This window comes from Anastrepha obliqua, chromosome 2, assembly GCF_027943255.1.
Source record: "Anastrepha obliqua isolate idAnaObli1 chromosome 2, idAnaObli1_1.0, whole genome shotgun sequence".
Lineage (NCBI taxonomy): Eukaryota > Metazoa > Arthropoda > Insecta > Diptera > Tephritidae > Anastrepha > Anastrepha obliqua.
The window spans coordinates 15,561,567-15,583,141 of NC_072893.1; positions in this window are offsets into that span (position 1 = coordinate 15,561,567).

The following is a 21,575-nucleotide window of genomic DNA, read 5'->3' on the forward strand; positions in this document are numbered from 1 at the left end:
TAGCCACATTTTCCTCGGGCGTCCCCTTCCTCTTTCTCCGAATCTTGTACCTTTCTCGTTAATCGCTCCCTTCGCATTCTAACCACATGTCCCTAATCCATGTTCCCATCTAAGTCGTTGAGTCTTAGTACATCTTATAATAATTTCTTTCTTAACTCTGTCTTCCAGTTCGGCATTGTGCCTAATGCGACAAGTGCCATCTGCCAGTCCAAGCGGACCATAGATCTTTCGGAGCACTCTTCTTTCAAGGCATCTTAGCTGTTTTGTCTCGTTAGCTTTCAGCGTCCATAGTTCACAGCCATATGTAACCACAGGTTGTATCATTAGATGTGGAAACTGCAATCAAGAAGAATCTAACGAAACAGTCCTTCAGTATCTGTGTGAGTGCTCAAGTTTGGGTGCTCTACGACATAGAATGCTGGGGTAGTTCTTGAATATAAACTTGAAAGAAATTGCAGAAAAGAAAATAGATGATATAGACAGATTCAAAATCAAATCAAGATTGTTAGTTCGAGTATTAAATAGCAGTGGTTCTACAAGGTGAAATCCAAAATACACAAGACTGGTGTCATAAAAATGTTTTTGATGGCGCCATCTTTTTAATGAGTTAGTGGGTTGGAAGTTACATCCTTAGCTGACTTTCAGTGAAAGCTTGGTGACGTTATTGCGTCTAAAGTGTCAGTATGTTTGTGTCATCGGTACAAAAATGAGTTTCGAACAAAGAGCTAATATAAAATTTTGTTTTAAAATCAATAAAACATTTACCGAGACATTTGAATTGATGAAAAAAGTTTATGGCGATGATTGTCTATCTTGTGCCAGAGTTCGTGAGTGGTTTACACTTTTCAGAGATTGTTGTGAGGACATAAATGACAACGAACATACGGGCCGGGCCGCCCATAATCAATAATCACCGAAAACTCCATCGAAATTGTTCGTAAACTTATCAAAAATGAACCAAAATCATCGTTGAAACTCATGGAATCGGAGTTGAATATCCCCCAAACATCGGTTTATCGAATTTTCACTGATCATTTGGGCTTACGAAGGGTCTGTGAACATTTCATTCCGCACACGTGAACTGAGGACCGAAAATTGCTCAGAATTCAACATTCGAAAGACCTCATTAAAGAGGCAAGAAAACACGAGCATTTCCTTTGTAGCATTGTACATGGTGATAAAACCAGATGTTTCCAACATGAAGTGCCGAATGGGAGGCCCCAGACGGGCCAGCTCGCAAAAATCGCCTTTGGAGAAGTCAAAAATCAAGTCGATGTTCACTTGTTTTTACGATTCCAAGGGAATTGTCCAGAAGTAGTTCAGGCCTATGGGCCAAACCGTCAATGCAATTTTCTATCTTGGCGTTTTGAAGCGTTTGTTGAATGGCATTCGTCGAAGTCGTACTGAATGCCGCGAAGGAGGAAGCTGGCGCTTATTGCATGATAATGCACCATCTCATCGATCCACTCTTGTGACTGATTTTTTGACTAGAAATCGCATTTAAACCATCAATCACTCATCATATTCACCTGATATGGCTCCCTGAGACTATTCAGAAAGTTGCATTTGGTCATGAAAGGAAAACGTTTTGCGTCTGTAGAGGTCATCTAAAAAGTTTGTGCCGACATCCTGAATGACATCCCGATCAATGACTTGAAACACTCTTTTGAAAAGCTTTAAGATCGCGCAAAAGGCCAGAGGGGACAATTTTTATTAAATAAACTCGAAGTTATCAGAACAATTTTCATTGTGAATTGTCAATTGTCGTTTCTATTTTAGCGCAGTCTTGTTTATTTTGGAATTCACCTTGTACAGGTGGTGTATCAAAATTAATGTGCTATTGTGCTAATTGGGTCTGAGTTGTGTCACTCAGGCAACATCTCTCAACCAAGCTAGAAATAGCAAACGTATTTCTGTGTATTTGGTCGAATTAGAAGGGAGTCATCTACTCAGCTAAAGTCTTACTTCGGACCTGAGCTGTCAATAATTGTCCCATCTAAAGAAAGTAACCGCCAAAAAATGCCCAGCTTTGGCCAGTGTGAGATGAACGGGATGACGCCAGATCACACACATCGATAAGAACTAGCTAGACAAGCCGGGAGTTTAATTGGGAAGTTCATGTTCATCTCTCTTTTACCCTGGATTTGGTATCAATTTCGTCCTACATCTTCCTGATTGAGCTGTGTCTATTGTGTGCTCTTTTATAATATTCAGCTTGGCTTCTCTCTCGATTGCATCCGAATACTTCGTCATCAGGCTCATTTGGGCTCCCGGGCACAGCGGCATAGAGGGAAGCTGCTGGGCTGATGAGCTGGCTAGACAGGGAACTTTGGAGACGGTTTCGTCGCGAAATGAGAGAATTGGGGTTCCCCTGAGAACCTGTGGTCTGCTCCTGGAAAGATGGGCCTCGAGTCAACTCAGCGAGCTCTGGGCTAGTACGCAAACGTGCAAGGTCGCGAGATCCTTCTGGCTACGGGTAGATCGGGGACGATCAAGGGAACTCCTTAGGCTAACAAAGCCCCAGCTCTCGAATTTGGTGGTCATCCTTACCGGACATTGTCCGTTAGGTGTTCATGCCGTGAGACTTGGGATTGCCTCAAGTCCGTTCTGCAGAAACTGTCTGGAGGACGAGGTGGAATCATCTCAACACCTTCTTCTCAGCTGCCCTGCTCTCGTCTGGCAAAGACTTTGACATTTGGGCTCTCACTTTTTCACTACGCCTGCGGATATAGCCGGTGTAAAAATCATAAATTTGGTGAAGTTCATCAGTAGCTTGTTACGGCTAACTGCGAACACAAATCAGCCACCGTCGGCGTCGTCGTATAATGTATTGTCATCATAGTCTCTAATCCCAAGACTCCCTCTTCCTTCCCTTCTCCCTGGCACCACAACGGACGAATTTTTTAATATTTGTCCAACTGAGCCCTTAGCTAGGGCAGCCATTTAATCTAACCTAACCTATAATATTCTGCTTCGCCTAAGGATCATAGAATCTAGCTTAGTTTTCAGTAAGAATCCATTTTGAGCGCATGAATAACTAGAATGCAGTTAAAAGATATGTTGAAGGCGTATTACAGAGAAACAAGATAGACCTCGACGCAGTCCAACAAATCGCAACCTCGCAGACAGGCGTATAAGAAGACGAGCCAAAAGCATGTTGGACCCCGATGTGGGTGAATAAAAGTTGTCCACTTCATGGACGTCGTTCTGGACCCTCCCGAAGAAATGCAGAAAGTAATTGCGGGAAGAGAAGAAAGAGAAGGAATTGTTTTAGTGGCCACACACACGACGCACTAGACGACGGTCGCTGTAAGTGTGAAGGCATTTTGAACCCTAGCTCACCCGTCAAAATAAAATATCCTCGTACGCAGTAAAAAAGTGGCTAGCAGGATGAATGAACCTTCAGCTCTTGACACCCAATGAGCTCACTGCACTTCATCATCCTCCAGTGAGTATTTGCTAGCATCTAATGAATCTAAGACTCATTTAGCTTTAATTTAGTTAACCAGCACACAAAATTATTAAAAGAAATCATAAATCCAATTTAAAGCAAAATTCTAATCTCATTATTTCATTGAATTTAAGCCACAGCCACGTGCAAATCCCACATAAATGCCCACAATTAAGACTAAATCATGAATGCGGGAATGAGCCTAAGCAAGAATCGCAATTTAATTCCACTTATTGAACAATCAAATCGAATGCCAGCAACGGCAATTCACTCCACTCAACACCCAACCAAGGAGGCCGCCTGCTCATTTCGCTTCCACCGCTCCCAATTGTCCGCTCATTTGTGGGGGCCTACGCAGTTTGCTTGCAAAAAAACCGAAAATAAAATGAAAAAAGAAAAAAATCAAAAATACTCCAATGTCACCAAAAGGCAAATAAAGGACAGGCAGCGAAGGCAATACGGGCGTGCAAAGCAGAGTAAGCAAAGAAAGTAATATCATTAATAGGATTCATAAAAAGGATAACACGCCGTAAATAATGGCTACAGTCTCAGCGCACAACTCAGAAATACAAAGCAACAACTTGGCAGCAACAGACGAGAGTCTACCAACCACCCCCCCGCCAAACATCTCCCTGTCAATACGCCACAATTTGGTTGCTTCGACATTTTCATTTTCATTCATTTCATTTTCAGTTATTGCGATATTGCCATTGAAAATCCAGGCACGTACGTATTCAATTACTTGTTGAACTTGTTGCGGCCACATTGCGGTGTATGCTCGCATTACGCCGCAGAAGAAGTGAATGGTTCGAGCGCTGGAATTGGCGAGCGCGGTGGCAAATTTCGGCTTTTAAAAGTGGGAAATCATATTTTCTGTTATTGCTGCTGAATGAGATTATTAAATTGATGCGCTGTGTGAGTGTGAGTGTAGGAATATGGCTGAGATTACCACATGCACACCTCACCACATCCATACATACATACACTCGATTCGAGCAGTGAGTCCTTTGGTGGCACAGAAGCACCAGTGGCAGTAGCAGCAGCAGCCAAACAATGAAATAAACAGATACAAACAGATAAATGTAGCAAACAGATGTTTGCAGAGACAATGAAGTCGACAGCTCAGTATGTCTGGCTGACAGCCTAGCAAGCAGACTACGGCGAGGAATTTAAAAACATTTTGTTGCCGGCGAGCAGCTGAAATCGAACTGGCCGTGCATTGGTTGACTATGAAGTATATTAAGGCGTATTGTGGTGCATTTTGGCGCAAATATTCGATAATTCCAGTAGTCTGTGAAAGTTGCATTAAAGGGGTTAAGCAACTCTCTTTCTTCAATAAATATTTTTTTGTTTGTTAATGGATAGAATTTCAAAAAAGATGGGCCAACAGTTTATGTTCACAAAAGATTTCGAAGTGCTCAATTTTTTCACATTTTTTGCAGATGCCACGGAAATATTCGAATTGTTCAAGTGTATCTTTTTGAGTTTCTCGATCTGCCGTAAAAACTGCCGTATAACTCAGAAACTAATTTCGATTCTGCGCGAAAAAACAACGCTCAAGAAATAAAGGAAAATAATGTGAATTACTTGTAGTATCAGGTATTAGGGCGGTCATGTCGCGAACGAGTTATGATAAAGAAAAAAATTAAATTATTTTTGGAAGTGAAACTTCTTAGTCATCGATGGACGAGCGAGAACGGAGAGTAAAATTTCAAGAACATGCAACGTTTTGTTCCGCGAGATAGAAAAAAGATATAATGTAGAGAAAAAGGAGAGAGAGAGCTATACCTTATATATACAGTTAGTAACAGAAGTAAGTATACGCCGGACACGTTTTCGATTTTCCTCCAATCGATTCCTTCAAACAACCTAAGTTATAACAAAATTGTGTTTTATTTACATGAATGATATACAAAAATCAAATTTAATCCAACTAATGACAAAATTTTAAAAAGGAACAAAATTATAGCTTTTTATATTAAACTTTATAAAAATTCATGTCTCAAAAGTAAGTATACAGTTCATTATATTATTAATTTGTGACATCAAAAACATAATTAAAATCAAATCCTAGTATTTGGTAGGATGATCATTAGACTTAACAATCGCTTTAAATCGTGATGGCATTGATTTCACCAAGTTTTCAGTTACAGGTATTTTATTCCATTCCTCTTGAAGGACGTTTTTCAATTGTTCCTCATGACGTATTTGCCGCATTAAATGTTCCTATAAATGTTCGATTGGGTAGGTATCCGGGGACTGTGGCAGTGTTTTCAGCTGTTTTCGCACATTGTATAACAGCCACTCTCGTACAATGCTGGATGTGTGCTTGGGGTCATTATCCGGCTGGAAGATCAACGTTCCTCCAAGGCCCAATTTCGTAGCCCTTTCCTTTAAATTATTTTTCAAAATATTTAAATAATATTTTCGATAAATAACAAATTTCCAACCCCGTTTGCAGCCATACATTCAAAAACCATCACAGACCCCCTCCATGCTTCACAGCGCCGGTCATATTGTTTAGATCCAATTACGCGTTAATTTTTCTCCAAACTTTTTCACAGCCATCTGATCCACGATACTGAACTTACACTCATCAGAAAATATGACTTGGTTCCAAAACGTTTGGTCATATTTTTCAAGATCTTTTGCGAATAAAATCCGTTTACACGACACTACTCACGAACGGCTTTTTCCTAACATTGCACCCATGATAATCAGCTCTATGCAAAACCCGGCGAATAGTTTGGTTGCTGAATTGTTTTCTAGTCGGTATCTAAAATGTACAGCAAAATTAAGGTGCATATGAAAGCTTATCCCAGTACACAATTACCATGTGTAAAATATTTTGATTGCATATTAAGGAAAGCGTTAGCGTCAAACAATTCCATAAATCAGGCTCCTGTATACTTATTTATGTTACTAACTGTATCTTACATACACTTTAGGCTATTTTTCCTGAGTTTTCTCCATGCGTTGCTAATTTCTAGTAAGAAATAACACTGCCTACTTTTTGGCGCTTGTTTGTTGGTGCAAACTTGTGGAAAATATATTTTTGGTGCCTACTGTTTGGGGCGTTTTTTGGTCCCAATTTTATTGGCGTTCTTTTGGTGCCTAATTTTTTACGCTTATTTCCGTTTCCCGGCTAGTGCTTGTGCGTACGTTAAAGTGCTATCGTTTGTGCGGGTGATAAACGTTAGGAGTAGTGCGCGTTGTTGCCACGATTTGTGTTCGGCGTTTACCTACACCGGTCGACCCTTCTCCGTATTTTGTCCATTTTGTCTATTTGTATTCTCTGCAAATGTTGTGAATTTAATTAGATATAAATTCTCTCTCTCTCTCTCTCTCTCATTCTGTCTCGGGGCTCTCCCTCTTTCTTTGTCTGCCTTGAAAGTTTCACTTCTTTTATGTGTACTACGCTACACGCACTTTTTTTATTTCAGTCACTTATTTCTGAATTTTTTTTCTTTATATGAAATTTGACCCTCCATCAGTTAAGCCCGCAATATGCCCACCGGTTACTTCTTCAATGGAAGAATTATATAATACCTTTTTGAATAGCTAAAAAACCTAGAATTTTTAAAATACTTTGTAGAAAAGCTTTCAAATAAATTTACTTTTTTTAATGATGTGGATTAGGAAACATTAAGTGAAAAATTGGAAGTCCAACACTTAAATTTTTCTAGATATTTTGCAGGTTTGTACTTCGAAGTCATGTCATTTTTTGCGCTCTACTCATCACTCTACCTCATCTAGACCCAGTTCTCGTATTAAACTTAAGATAGACCTGGATTGAACTCAGCGTATGTACCTTTCTTCCGGCTGCAAGTACCCGAAAAGTCTCAACCTTTTCCCACTATGGCGCTGCATGCAAGGAAAACGTGCATTAGAGTCCCCGGGTATTGGTCACAGAAATGACAAGGCTCAGTTGGCTGTATACCGATCATGTGCAGATGATTGCAGTCTGCAATGACCAGTGAGAATGCCCGCGATTATTCTCAGTTTATCCTAAAGGAGGGTTATTAGTTTCGCAAACATCTTATTATTGTTGCCCGCCACAGTAAGGATTTGCTTGGCGTAACACTGTAATTTGGTGCCAGCTAACCTTTTTTAGCCTCAGCTCTTCACTCCCAAGCTTCTCCTTGGCTAGAGACAATTCGTCCGCTACTTCGTTCCCAGTTATTCACCTGCATCCTGAGGCCCAAATTAGCCTGATGCGATTGTGCGTTCTTAACAAATTCTGTTTCTCGATACACTCAAGAACCAGTAAGGACTTAATCTGAAAGGATGGCAAAGCCTTGAATTCCGTCTGCCAGTCGCTCAGAATAACAATTCGCTCATTCCGGAAGTTCCTATCTCAGTTTATCTCTGCTTGGAAGATGCCTATCCAACAGTTTATCAAGCATCTATTTTTAACTGTCATGTATGGGTTAAAATTTTGTGGATGATTTTTTTTACTTTTAACCAAGAGTAGAAGAAAACCAATTCAAGCCTCGAAGAAAATAATGCTTTTTGACATCATCACATCTAAGCAAATCAATCAGAAATTACCGAAATAGTAATACCACTGTTTTGCGACCAGTTTTCGGTTGTTGTTGCTTATCTGTGAGAAAAATTGTTTGCCGGTGTGTGCTCATTTTCTTGGTTACGGGGGTGTCAATTAGTATAGGGTAGGCCATGTAAAATGTACTTTTTGAATCGGCTATAAAAAAAATTAACCAATATTTTTTCAAACTTTTTTTTATTTTGAAGATTGAACATTGTCATTTATGGATGAAAAATTATATCCTTCAAATGACTGTCACGACTGGCTTTACAGTAGGCCATTCGATCAACCCAATTTTTAAGCACATTTTCGATTGTTTGGGCTCCAATTTCATGAATGGCAACTTCGATTTCGTGTTTTAAAGCATGAATCGTCTCTGGATGGTTTGCATAGCATTTGTCCTTAACGGCTCCCCACAAAAAAAAATCCAACGGACTTAAATCACAGCCCCGAGGCGGCCAATTGATATCGGAATTCAAAAACGGTAGCCAAAAGTTCGAGTGTAACTTTGGCAGTGTGACAAGTTGCATCGTCCTGTTGAAAGCAAATGTCGTCCATGTCATCGTTTTCAATTTTTGGAAACAACTCGTTGAGCATGTCACGATAACGCTCGCCATTTACTGTAACCGCGGAAGAAGAAGAAGACTCACCACTTTGGAAATAGGTTTTCAATATTTCCCAATTTTGTTCAAGCGTATAGCGTCCGATTTCGTAAATGTCAAACCTTTAAGTAAATTTTGAACACATTTGACATGTATTTTGTGTTAATATACTATTCTCAAAAAAATAGGTGGTTCAAAAAGCAAACGCTATATGGCCCCCCCTGTACATTAACATCTACAATAAAACCATTTTTCTTGCTTGAATTTCTTTCATACATTTTTAGAAGAAAAAAATTCCGAAAGCTTTCATCAGCCTCTAGAGTGGCCTACATCTTTAGTTGATAAACAGATTCGCGTGTCTACAGGAGATAGGAGTTCCGCAAGTTATTTATATAAGCTCTGGGTTCTATATACCTCGCTCCAAACTGGTACAAATTTGACCAGTTTTGGGCTACTTTCCATTTTTTAATGTTCACTTCATTTATTCATTAGTTTTTCTTTTTTTGTTTTTTGCAATATAGCTCCTTTATTAACAAATGCCTCCGCCTCATCATCATCATCAGCAAGAACGCACTGTGGAGATTAACGAACAAGGTAAATCAAACGCAGAAAGTGGCGCTGGGTTGATCACACATTGAGAAAACTACCAAATCGCATCACAAGAATGGCACTGGACTGGAACCCGCAAGGGAGTAGAGGTCGACGTCGACCAAAAACACTTGGAGAAGGTTTATGTCATGGGCGGTGCAAAAACAAAAGCGCAGAACCGTGTACGATGGAAGAGTCTAGTCGAGGCCCTATGCTTCCGAGCGGAGTGAACAAGGAAGAAAAAAAAACTGTCTAATAAAAACCATATTTGCACTAAACGCATATCAGGTGTCCAAAATTGAGCCTCACATTATTGCTTTCAAAAACTTGGGATAAAGAGCCATAAAAACGTGGTTCAGCGCAAAAAAAAAAAAAATACATCACTAACTAATCTCATACATTTCAATATCAAATACAGATTTAAAGGCATTGAAACTCCCTCAAAAAATTCATAGATGGCTCAAAGTAGTAATTTTAGTGAGCTAAATGGAGTGTGTAATGAACTTAAATTTATGTGAAAGTCGAAGCACTGTGGTGTTGGATACACACGCAGAAAAGCTAAGTTTACCATTCAGTCCCCATTGCAGAAGCTGTGGGGATCTTTCAGAGAAATAGACTGTTGAGCACTTCTCTGTAAATGTTCGGGTTTCGGAGTTAAATTAAGATGTCTGGATGCTCCTTTCTTCAACAGCTCTGGCTGGCTGTAGATATCTGCCCAGTGGAGGTCTCATAATGCTACCAAAACGGCGCTTTAGTGCTACTTGGGATGTACCAGAGTGTTATTTTAACCATTTTTCCAACCTAACAAACTGGGCAGAGAAAATATTATAAAAAATTAAAGAAACTTGAAACTTAAAACTTGCTCCTTATTATACCAAAATGTAATAAACTGCATACCAAAAATCTGTTTAGAAATTTTAATTAAAAAAAAGGAATTTTCGTGAAAAGTTTGTAAATTTTTTTAAACTCTTTTATACAGCTTCGAGCTTGAATTTATATGTATAGGGTCCGCCATATAACTTTACGGAATTAAAAATGCTATAAAAAAGAAACTACTCAATATTTTTCCAAACTGTTTCTTTATTTTGAAGTACAATCCTTCCGGTTAATGATGGAACACAACTTCATTCATATGGCTGCCATATGGCGTCATACCAAGGTCTTTAGGCAAAATTCGTCTCAATGATGTCTCCGAAATGTCCAATTGTTGAGAACGGCGGTGAACTGATGTTCCTGGTGATTCACGAACACTCTCGGCCACAGCAGCAATATTTTCGGGTGTACGCACGGTGTTTGGTCGGTCACGCGTTGGTTTGTCAATAAGCAACCCAGTTTCTCTTACCTTTTTCGCAAAGTAACGCACATGCGTTTCATTCGGTACTTTTCTTCTTCCCATTACCGTACGGAATTTTCGTACACATTCTGCAACATTACCATGATTTTCAAAGAAATGTCGCAATATTTCCCAGCGTTCTTTGAGCGTATGCACAACCATTTTCGTTCAGCGGAAGAATAAAACTAATTTTCTGTCAAATCAGATGACAGCTAAGTGTTATCATTCTTCAAATAATCTCTTCTTCTGGTGGCGCTATAACCGCTTACGCGATTTTGGCCGAGTTTAACAAAGCGCGCCAGTCGTTTCTTTCTCCTGCTAACCGGCGCCAGTTGGATCAAGTGAAGCCAAGTCCTTCTCCACCTGATCTTTCCAACGCAGAGGAGGCCGCCCTCTTCCTCTGCTACCACCAGCTGGTAACGCATCGAATACTTTCAAAGCCGGAGCGTTTGTATCCATTCGGACGACATGACCCAGCCAACGTAGCCGCTGGATCTTTATTCGCTGCGCTATGTCTATGTCGTCGTAAAGCTCATACAGTTCATTGTTCCATCGTCTGCGATATTCGCCGTTGCCAACGTGCAAAGGTCCAAAAATCTTACGCAGAATCTTTCTCTCGAACACTCCAAGCGTCGCTTCATCGGATGTTGTCATCGTCCAAGCTTCTGCGCCATGCGTGCGGACGGGCATAATGAGAACCTTGTAGAGTGTTAGTTTTGTTCGTCGAGAGAGGACTTTACTGCTCAGTTGCCTACTTAGTCCAAAGTAGCACTTGTTGGCATGATAGATTCTACGTTGGATTTCAAGGCTGACATTGTTATCGGTGTTAATGCTGGTTCCTAAATACACGAAGTCTTTTACAACCTCAAAATTATAACTGTCAACAGTGACGTGGGTGCCGATACGCGAGTGCGCCGACTGTTTGTTTGAAGACAGGAGGACCATTCGCTTTGCCTCTTTATCCAGTTTGGAGAAGGCAGAACTAACAGCGCGGTTGTTAAGGCCGATGATGTCGATATCATCGGCATACGCCAGCAATTGTACGCTCTTATAAAATATTGTGCCTGAGCGATTAAGTTCTGCGGTTCGTTAGATGCTCTCCAACATCAGGTTAAAGAAGTCACACGACAGCGAGTCACCCTGTCTGAAACCTCGTTTGGTATCAAACGGCTCGGAGAGGTCCTTCCCAATGCTGACGGCGCTGCTGGTGTTGAGCAACGTCATCTTACATAGCCGTATTAGTTTTACGGGGATACCAAATTTAGACATCGCGGCATACAGGTAACTCCTTTCCGTACTGTCGAATGCAGCTTTGAAGTCGACGAAAAGATGGTGTGTGTCGATTCTCCTTTCATGGGTATTTTCCAAGATTTAGCGTATTGTGAATATTTGGTCGATGGTAGACTTTCCAGGTCTGAAGCCACACTGATAAGGTCCAATCAGTTGGTTGACGGTGGGCTTCAGCCTTTCACACAATACACTCGCTAGAACCTTATAGGCGATATTTAGTAGACTAATCCCGCGGTAGTTGGCACAAATTGCAGGACCGCCCTTCTTATGGATTGGGCAGAGCACACTTAAATTCCAATCGGCAGGCATGCTTTCATCCGACCATATTTTGAATAGGAGCTGATGCATACACCTTTCCACCTCCTCGCCGCTATGTTTGAATAGCTCAGCCGGCAGTCCGTCGGCGCCCGCGGCTTTGTTGTTCTTTAGCCGCGTTATCGCTATTCTCACCTCGTCATGATCGGGTAGCGGAACGATAATTCCGTCGTCAACGATTGGGGTATCGGGATCTTCACTTTCTCGGTGACACTCTTTAATAGGTTCGAGAAGTGTTCCCTCCATAATTCAAGATTGCTCTGTACGTCAGTCACCAGTTCGCCGTCTTTGTTCTTACAGGAAAACGCCCCGGTGTTAAAACCTTCTGTAAGCCGCCGAACTTTCTGGTAGAATTTTCGGGCGTTGTTCCTGTTGGCCAGCATTTCAAGCTCTTCGCACTCACGTATTTCGGTCTCCTATTTCTTCTTTCGGATAATACGTCTCTCTTCCTTTTTCAGCTCTCTGTAGCGATCCCACATGGCTCGCGTTGCGCCCGATCGCAGCGTGGCTCTATAGGCGTCATCCTTTCTTTCTGCGGCAGCATGACATTCCTCGTCGTACCAATTGTTTTTTCGGGCTCGCCGGAATCCGATTTCTTCTTCGGCGGCGGTACGTAGAGAACGAGAAATGTTGCTCCATTGCTCGTGCATGCCGGTTTGTTTGGCGGTACTCTCTGAGATCAGGAGTGAGAGTCGAGTGGCGAATCTTCTGGCTGTCTGTTGTGATTGCAGCTTTTCGATGTCGAACATTCTTAGCGATATGTCAAATTAGCGATATGTTAAAAACACGGGCTTTGATGCGGATTGTTGCGAGACGCTCGTCCACCGGAGTGAACGACAGTACTGGGCGACGAAGTCTCTCTCCCACAACAAATCCGACACCGAATTTGCGCTCCTTTACATGGCAGCTGTAGTAGACGTCGCAAGGCCCTATGGTTTTCTTTCCTTGCCCCGTCCATCGCATCTCTTGGATGGCAGTGATGTCAGCCTTTACTCTCACGAGGACATCAACCAGCCGGGCAGAGGCACCTTCCCCATTAAGGGACCGGACATTCCAGGCGCATGCCCTCAAATCATAGTCCTTAGTTCGTTTGCAGGGGTCGTCATCAGTATAGGGAGGTCTCATCCGAGGCTTTTTTAAACTTTTCATTGGGGGGGATTTTTAAGTGGCGGGTCCCAAACCCAACGCACAACCAGTTATCCTGGAATGTTTCGCCTTCTCACGGATGTTCGGAAGCTACTCAGAGGATACGTGGGCTAATCCCGGCCGTTGTGAGCTGCTTGAATCATATGCAGAAAAATCGTCCTGGCCATTCCCAAGTGAATGGCGATCAGTAACTTTCCCCACTTGCGTGGCCTTCTACACATGGAACCATCCACCAAAATTTTTTTAAAAATAATAATGGGCTTTAAAAAAGTTTGGAGAACCGTTCAAAATGTTGATGCACTGTCGTTAGTCACGGAGCGTAGTACGTTTTTTACGTACTCGTATTACCTTTTCACCTAATTTGAACAATATTTTTGCATCAGAGTGGTCATCGACGACATTGCGCTGGTCCATTTTACTCAACCAAGTATGAATGCGAGTCTGTTTGGAGCGAACATTACCTCAAACGGAGAACAACGCTAGAGGGCCTTTTTTGCGGCCATAACTGCATTCCATATTGCATTACTGCTTCTCGTCCCTATTCGCCAAGTTATTTAACGCTATTTCATATGTCTATCTTGTACAGGGTGGCACAAAATGAATCATCCAATTTTATTTTTCAATAAATTTTTTACGCGTTCCATTACTTGTCTGTTCGTACACTGCATCTGTCTGGTCAAATATGATTGACGTACATCAGTTTACCCAAAGCATGAATGCTCTCTGGCACGAACCTTTCCGCTTTTTGTGCGGACTTCATTCAAATGGTAGATGAAAACACTCGGAGCCAGCCTCACCTTAATTAATAACTACACACACATACATATGTATGTAGGTGTGAATGCTTATTTTTAATTTTCATTCCGCATGCGAGATTTAGGCTGTATTTATGATTAATTTTCCACAGTTTCTGCGGAGTGGGAGCCAAAATGAAGCGATTTCATTATTTATATTTTTTCGTAAGGCTTTCACCTGCTGACGGCTTTTAAGCTTTTTAACCAAGTTTAAATACAATTAAAGGCAAATATAAACAGAACTCTTTCATTAAATGTTAATTGTATTTAACAAAAGTTGAAATATGCAAGCGCGTACTTACGTACATACAATAACACTCATACAAATACAGGCATGCACTTCCAGTTGTATGTGCAGATATTTGTAATGAAGAAAAAAAATGCAATAAATGTTTGTGAATTATAACAAAGTATAAACTTTTGAACTTTTTATGCATTTTTGGGGATTTCTTTTTATTTTTGAGATTTTAGCACAAATGCGTTAGCTTAAGCGTGGAGCTGCAATATATTTTCATTTGATATTAACATAGTGATAACAGTGGCACAGACTTACTCTAAATTACAAAAGTGGAGAACGGAAAAACAATTTTAGAGAGTTATTTTCTTATTTTTTATTTAAGGGGTTACATAGGATTAGAAATTTCAAAAATTCGGTTTTTTTGTGTTTTCGATATTTCGAAAGAATAGTCTTAAGAATGTACTGTTAACGTTTCATGCGGAAATTTCCAATATTATAGCTTCTACCGCCCATTAACTAGGTAGAGAGCATCCCGCGCGCTTCTGTACCACAAACTTTAAACTCGTTTTTCTTGAAACTACTTTCTCCGGCACGGTCCGCATATAACTCATATAGTTTTTAATATTTTTTGATGCGGTTTTTTGAAGTGAAACTTCTTAGGCGTCGATGGACGAGCGAGAACGGAGAGTAAAATTTCAAGGCAATGCAACGTTTTGGGCATTTTTGTTCCGCGAGAGAGAAAAAAGGTATGACGTAGAGGAAAAGGAGAGAGAGAGAGCTGTACCTTATATACTTTATAGTATTGTAATTTACCGTCACAAATCCATCCATTTTCGGTTGATTATTTGCTGTTAACCGTCTGATATTTGACAGTTAATATCAGGTCAGTCCATAAGACATTTTTTGAAGATGGTTTTAAAATTAATAAAAAAAATGTTTAAAGTATTTATTAATCAATAATATATTTTCCTTTATTATTTACAATGTGTTCCCACCGTTTAGGCAAATTTTTAATTCCCTGCTGAAAAAATTGTTTATCCTTGGGGCCAAAATACGCTTTGAGATCCCTTTTTATTGCTTCTTTTGAGGAGTAGTTGTTGTTACTCATATGGGAGTGAAGTCCACGGAAAAGGTGATATTCACAAGGTACAATATCGGGAGAGTATGGTGGATGCGGCATTAGCTCCCATCCCAGCTCGTTCAGCTTGCCTAATGTTTGCCTTGCGGTATAAGGTCTTGCGTAGTCGTGGTAAAACAAAACTTTGCGTCTATTCACTAAAGACAGTCGATTTGTTTTAAGTGCCTCATTCAGGTTTGATAGCTAATGGGAATAATAATCAGCAGTTATCGTCTGGTTAGGTTCCAGAAGTTCATAATAAACAATACCGGCCATATCCCACCAAATAGACAGGAGAATCTTCTTGGGGTGAAGGTCATCTCTAGGTGTCGGTTCTGGTGTCTCATCTTTATCTAACCATTGGCGTTTGCAAACAGGATTATTGTGAAGAACCCATTATTCACCACCAGTAACGATACGGTTCAAAAAACTTTCATTGTCAAGCCGTTGCAGCAGCTGCGAACACACATTCACTCTCTGCTGAAGGTTGGCGAGGGAAAGTCTGTGCGGAACCCATTTTCCCAGCTTTGAAACTTTTCCCAACTGAACCAGGTGCCTGTGAACTGTTCCATGCGATGAATTTCACCTCAGAGCTATCATAGTTATAGTTGTTGTTGTTGAAGGGGTTCAGTATTGCTGTACAAATAATCACAATTAGCGATTAGTGCCGTTTTAGTACTACTGCTCGCGTGAGATGTTTTATTGTTGTTGTTGTTTTTTTATAATTTTTCTCATCAGATCCATTTCATGAGGTCCAAGTATAACACTAAACTTTGCATTTCCACTCCTGAGGTCTCATTAATTTGCTCTAAGAAACTCGTCCTCTAGATGTTGTAAGACGGCTATGTTTTCATTGTTGTAGCGCACGTAGTTATGTTTAGTGCCGAATTTTTTTTTGCTAGCTCATCTGTTATCTCATTGCCCTCTATATTCCTATGATTGGAAACCCGGAATCAGAGTAGTTTGAAGCCAAAGACCAAGCAATTTTACAAGGTATGTGTAGTTTGGATGAAATGGATTTGAAATCTAAGGCCTTGATAACTGTTTTTTTATTGCTCTATAACCGACCATAGCATGCCTTCGGGTTCCCAAAACCGTTATATATTATATTTTCAGCCTATTTTTTCCTCACATATTCAAAAACGTCTTGGAGCTTAGGATGAGCTTTATGGCAAAGCGGAAATGATTGAAACTCGCCATCCGCAACAGCAAACGCAAAATGTTCATAGAGTTCTGCGATGACCTGAGTACTAACCCATAGGGCTTGCTTGTCAAATAGTGCGTAATGAAGCGTAATAGCAGCCAACATGTTTCAACTCTCTTGGCCCAAATTGTGCAAGAACTCTTCCCTGCGCAAGCTGACTTCACTAGGAACCTCGCAACCAATCACTAACATACCAAAGCTAAATGTGGACGAAGTACTCGAAGTACTTGACAAATTGTAAATTTTCCAAACATCGCGCTGAAGAAAGCGATGTCACTAAATTCACATATAAATGCGAGCATTTTCAATATGTACCTGCAAGGCGGCATATTCCCAAATAGCTAGAAACTGCAAAAATTGGTACTTAAACCAAAAACAAAACTTATTTCAAGCACACAGTTTGAAGCACTATACTCCGAAGGGATACACAGGAACTGATGATGATGGTGAAGCACACAGTGCCAAGTACTATTTTTGCTGTTTACAGGTACTTGGAATATTCAGCTGGATAAAAAAATGGAATAGACGCCTAAACCATTTCTTGAGTTGATTTTTTCTATGTTTTTGGACTTGGTTTGGACCAACAACTGTTTGCGGATTAAGTCGCCTAAGCCTAAAAAACATGAGTTATCGTACGCACCGAAGCTTTGAACATCGTGCGATGTTTTTAACGTGAGTACCTGCCATTCCAGAGGTTGTGGGTTCGAATCCCACCTGAAGCATGGTCCTCGGACTTTTCCAAATTTAGCTTCTTTCCCCCTTTCTAATAATTTTCCATTCCAAAAGCATTTTCAAAACTCACTTCTCAAACCCAAACTTATCCTTTCCATCCTCACTCTTGCACAATAGTCAGTGCATCATTTGGATAGTGGCTAGTAAAATAAGGAAAAAACACACAATTACACATTGCATCAGTGGCGCCAACAGGAAGAAGAAGGGGGCAATCGCGGTAATAGTGAAGTCCTCAACCATCTGTGCGATCCTTCTGCCAGAAAAATGTGAGCCACAGATGGCGCTCCAAGCAGTAAGAAGGCGTCGTTCCTAAGCAGCGAAAGGTGGGCATTTCCACTACTTAGGACTGATAGCGGCAGGTTAATCACCTACCCTGTCAGAAATCAAAACAGATTAATGAAACCAACGCAAGACTGAGAAAAAAAGAAGCCTCCCGGCAACGGTTCAACACCACGGTGCTCAAAAGCACAACGCATCAAATCAAAGCGCTGATCAGAGTCCCAAAAACGCAAAAGCATTTAAGGACACCAATTAGCAGTGTGATATGGACACACTAACCACCTTGGTGGGGTTCGAGGCCTATCTGAACCTCTGCCGTACTATGGGTTCGGCACCCGGCTCCCGAAGCCTCGAACAACCAAATGCACCGTTAAATTCGTTCAAGCAGTTAAATGTGTGAAAGTTTGTTTTTTCCAATGGTTAAGTGGTTGCACGCAAGCGCGCACACACATTTATATGACGTTGCACTCAAATGTTGCAGAGTGTGTGGTAAATGGAAAAAGAGAAAACAAAAAAATGAAAATAATAATTGGAAAAAAGCTTAAAGCTGGTAAATCAGTGCAAAAATCTGAAAAACCTGCTGCTAATGAGTCGCAGAAGTCATCAAGCCAACTTTGCCGCGGTGTAGCGTAGCGAGTAGCCAAACCATTTGTAGGAGTTGAAGGCATTTGCTTTAATTGTTTTTTTTTCTTTGTTTTTGTTTTTTGTTTTTTTCCTGTTTTTTTTTTTTTTTGTTCTTTGATTATTTTCACTTAACAGAGAGGTAATAAAAATGGCAATAAATTAAAATCCATTTAAAATGTGGGTATTAAATGTAAGAGATAATAAAATTTCTGAACTGCAAATGGAATTAAATGGAAAGCGTTTTGAGAAATTTTACATTAAGTTAGCTAATAGCGCTTATACTCATATATATGGATACAAATGTGTGTGTGAGTGTGTGTGCAACTAAGTGGCTATGTGAGCATTCATTTAAGCTTGTTTTTTCGTTTTTTGCTTATTTGTTCTATGTCCAGCGCGCACTGCGCATTAAATGTATTTTCTTGCACAGCCACACAGCCACACGCAAATGCGCAATGAAATAAAAATACGCTGAGCGCACACAAACATGCACGCAAACAAGCAAACAAAAAATGCTAGCCAGGCATATCTACACAATTGGGCCACTTAAAATTTCATATGCTGCTCACACACACACACACATACATACACAAACACATAAACATACATACATAGTTATGCAAACAAACCCATTTAAGCTTCTCATGAGCCGCACACAGTAGCCACTGGCGCCTGCATATTCACGCGCTTACATTAATCCGGCTAAATTAAATTTTCACTTAATTTGTAATAAAAATTAACATATTTTCAGCATTTGCGCAAAATACCAGGATTAGCATATTTTCTCGTTTCTCTGGTCCTCCCCTTCTCCTTGCCCTCCTCGTACTCAACAACAGCCGCAAATGACGGTTGAGTTTGATGACGAAAATGTGGCTACGTGGCTTCACTGAATAGCGATCTTAATGCATTTAACAGTGTATTAGAGGTGAGGATGAGGTGGTATCCGGTGGGTTGTGGCATTCGCTGGGCTGTGGCATTCGGTGAGCTGTGCTGCTGGTTTCGGCTTTCGTTGCTTGATGCTTTGCTTGATTTGCCCAACTATATTACATTCACGGCGTCACAAAGCGTAACCACAAACAAAAAGCTATTTAAATTCACCCATCATTGGGTAAGCTAAATTTCAATGCCCAGCTCTCGTCGGTTTCCTCTAGAGAAATGCAATGCAGCCCTTATCGGAGGCGTAAAAAATTGCGCTTTTATATTTAACATTTTCATTATTTTATAATATATTCGAATGTAGTACATCTGCCATGCCACAAGCAGCACTCACAGTTTACACCTGCTGTGGCTTTTTTTTATATTGAATAGAAGAGGCACTTAATATGTTTTATTGCACCAGTTTACGGAGAAAAAGGCCAAGAACAAGAACATCCAATTCGTATGTAAAATCGGCAAGGGGGTTGGGAAGGAAGTAGCGGTCTAACGGCCAAAAAAATTCAAGAACCAGACCATAAAATTCCTTTATGAAATCGGTCAAAGGAACCAAAAATATAGAGAAATGGCTCTCGAACTATTGCCAAATAACAGCGAAGGAAACGATAGAAAGTACACATTTCTACTTTGATAAAGCACTTTGATCGGTTGACGGATTCTCCAGAAAATGATAGAAATAGCAATAAAAACTGATTGGTCAATTTTGCTATATGCCATGGAAATATGGACCATAAAACTCTCCGACATGAATAGACTGGAAGAATTTGAAATGTGGCTTATCCGGAGATTGCTCAAGATACCATGGACCGACCACGTTTCAAATGAAGAAGTGCTGCGAAGAGTTCACGTCGGTAGACAACTAATCACGTGCATCAAACGACGAAAAACTTGATATTTGGGGAAAATTCTACGAAACTCGCAATATGAACTGCTGCCACTCTCATATTGCAGGACAAGATTGAAAGAAGAAATTGGTTGAGGAATATAAGGCAGTGGTATACGGTATACAACGTGTTGGTACCCTCTTGGAAGCAGCTAGAGACCGCGAATTATTTTCAAATATAGTTCAAATTTTAAATTAAAAAAAAAAAAACAAAATTGTTATTACTTTTAAATTGTATAATCGCTTACATTCGATTACGAAGAGCAAATAAAGAAGAAGAAAACTGATTTTTGGACTCACCGAGGCACAATGGGGATTTTTCCACCAATTTTGTTCAAAAATCCGAAAGAAAGCAATTTTTGGACAGATTTTGTTATTTTTTTTAAATGCTCGTCAACGATTTTAAAAGAGGCTGTCTAGAACAGAATTTCATTTTTTTATTGGCAACGAATTCTGACTTAGCAATAACAAAAAGTCAAAGATCAATTTTTTTCTTAAATTTTTCCGGTGAATATTCTAGGCTTCTCCATTAAGGGGACAGATACCTGTAAAATTTCGAAAAAAACATTTTTTTCTCTCATAAAATGTTAACATAATTCTTTAAGAATATGTCAACCACTTTTTAGAACGTAAATTTAAGTATTTCTTAGATTATAGATCGTCAACCCTGACGACTCCATTCTTTGCGTTCGAGCGTTGGGAGAGGTACACGATAACTCGAAAAGTTATTGACCGATCTCCCTGAAATTTTGCTCACATCTTTTCTATGGCATTACTTTCTGTGTGAATTTACAATTTTTTTAAATTTATTTATTTATTTATTTATTAGAATTTACAAATTTTTAAATTTATTCGAAAAAAAAATTTTTTCGAAGCAAAAATGTTAAGAAAATTAGCCCCAAAATTCATTTTTTTCTTGAAGCATTTTAATCCGCGATTTTTTTCTTTTTTCTATTTTTGTTTAATTCATATAGAAATTATGACATTAATAAACAAAAACATGTTCGTTTTTTTGTATTCATGTCACTGACGCCGATGCTGCAATGTCCGTCAATTGAGAAACCCCGCTGCGACCTTCCTGGAAGAATTGTACACTCAATACACGCCATTTTAAATGATTAAAATAAAAAAAAAAATTAAATTGTTTTAATGTATTAATAAACTGTATGCCAATTTTGGATTTATTAAATAATTTTAATGAAAATCAGGGAAAATATGGACGTTTACAGGTATCTGTCCCCTTAAAAAAATAAGCTTTTAAGTTCTTAGCAGCAATTACATTTTACACAGAACAGTTATTTTAGCATAAAAGAATTCATATTTAATTTAGCAGGTGAATTGGTCGGTTTCTCTTCATACGTCGAAAAGTTCTTTTTTAAAATTGTTAGAGTGTATTGACGTCCTTGTTTTTGTTTGCATCCAGATTGGTTTAATGACCGCCTTGAACACTAAAAGCTTATTGGAAATATTGAGCTTAGAATTTCTCCCTGCTTGCCAATGCAA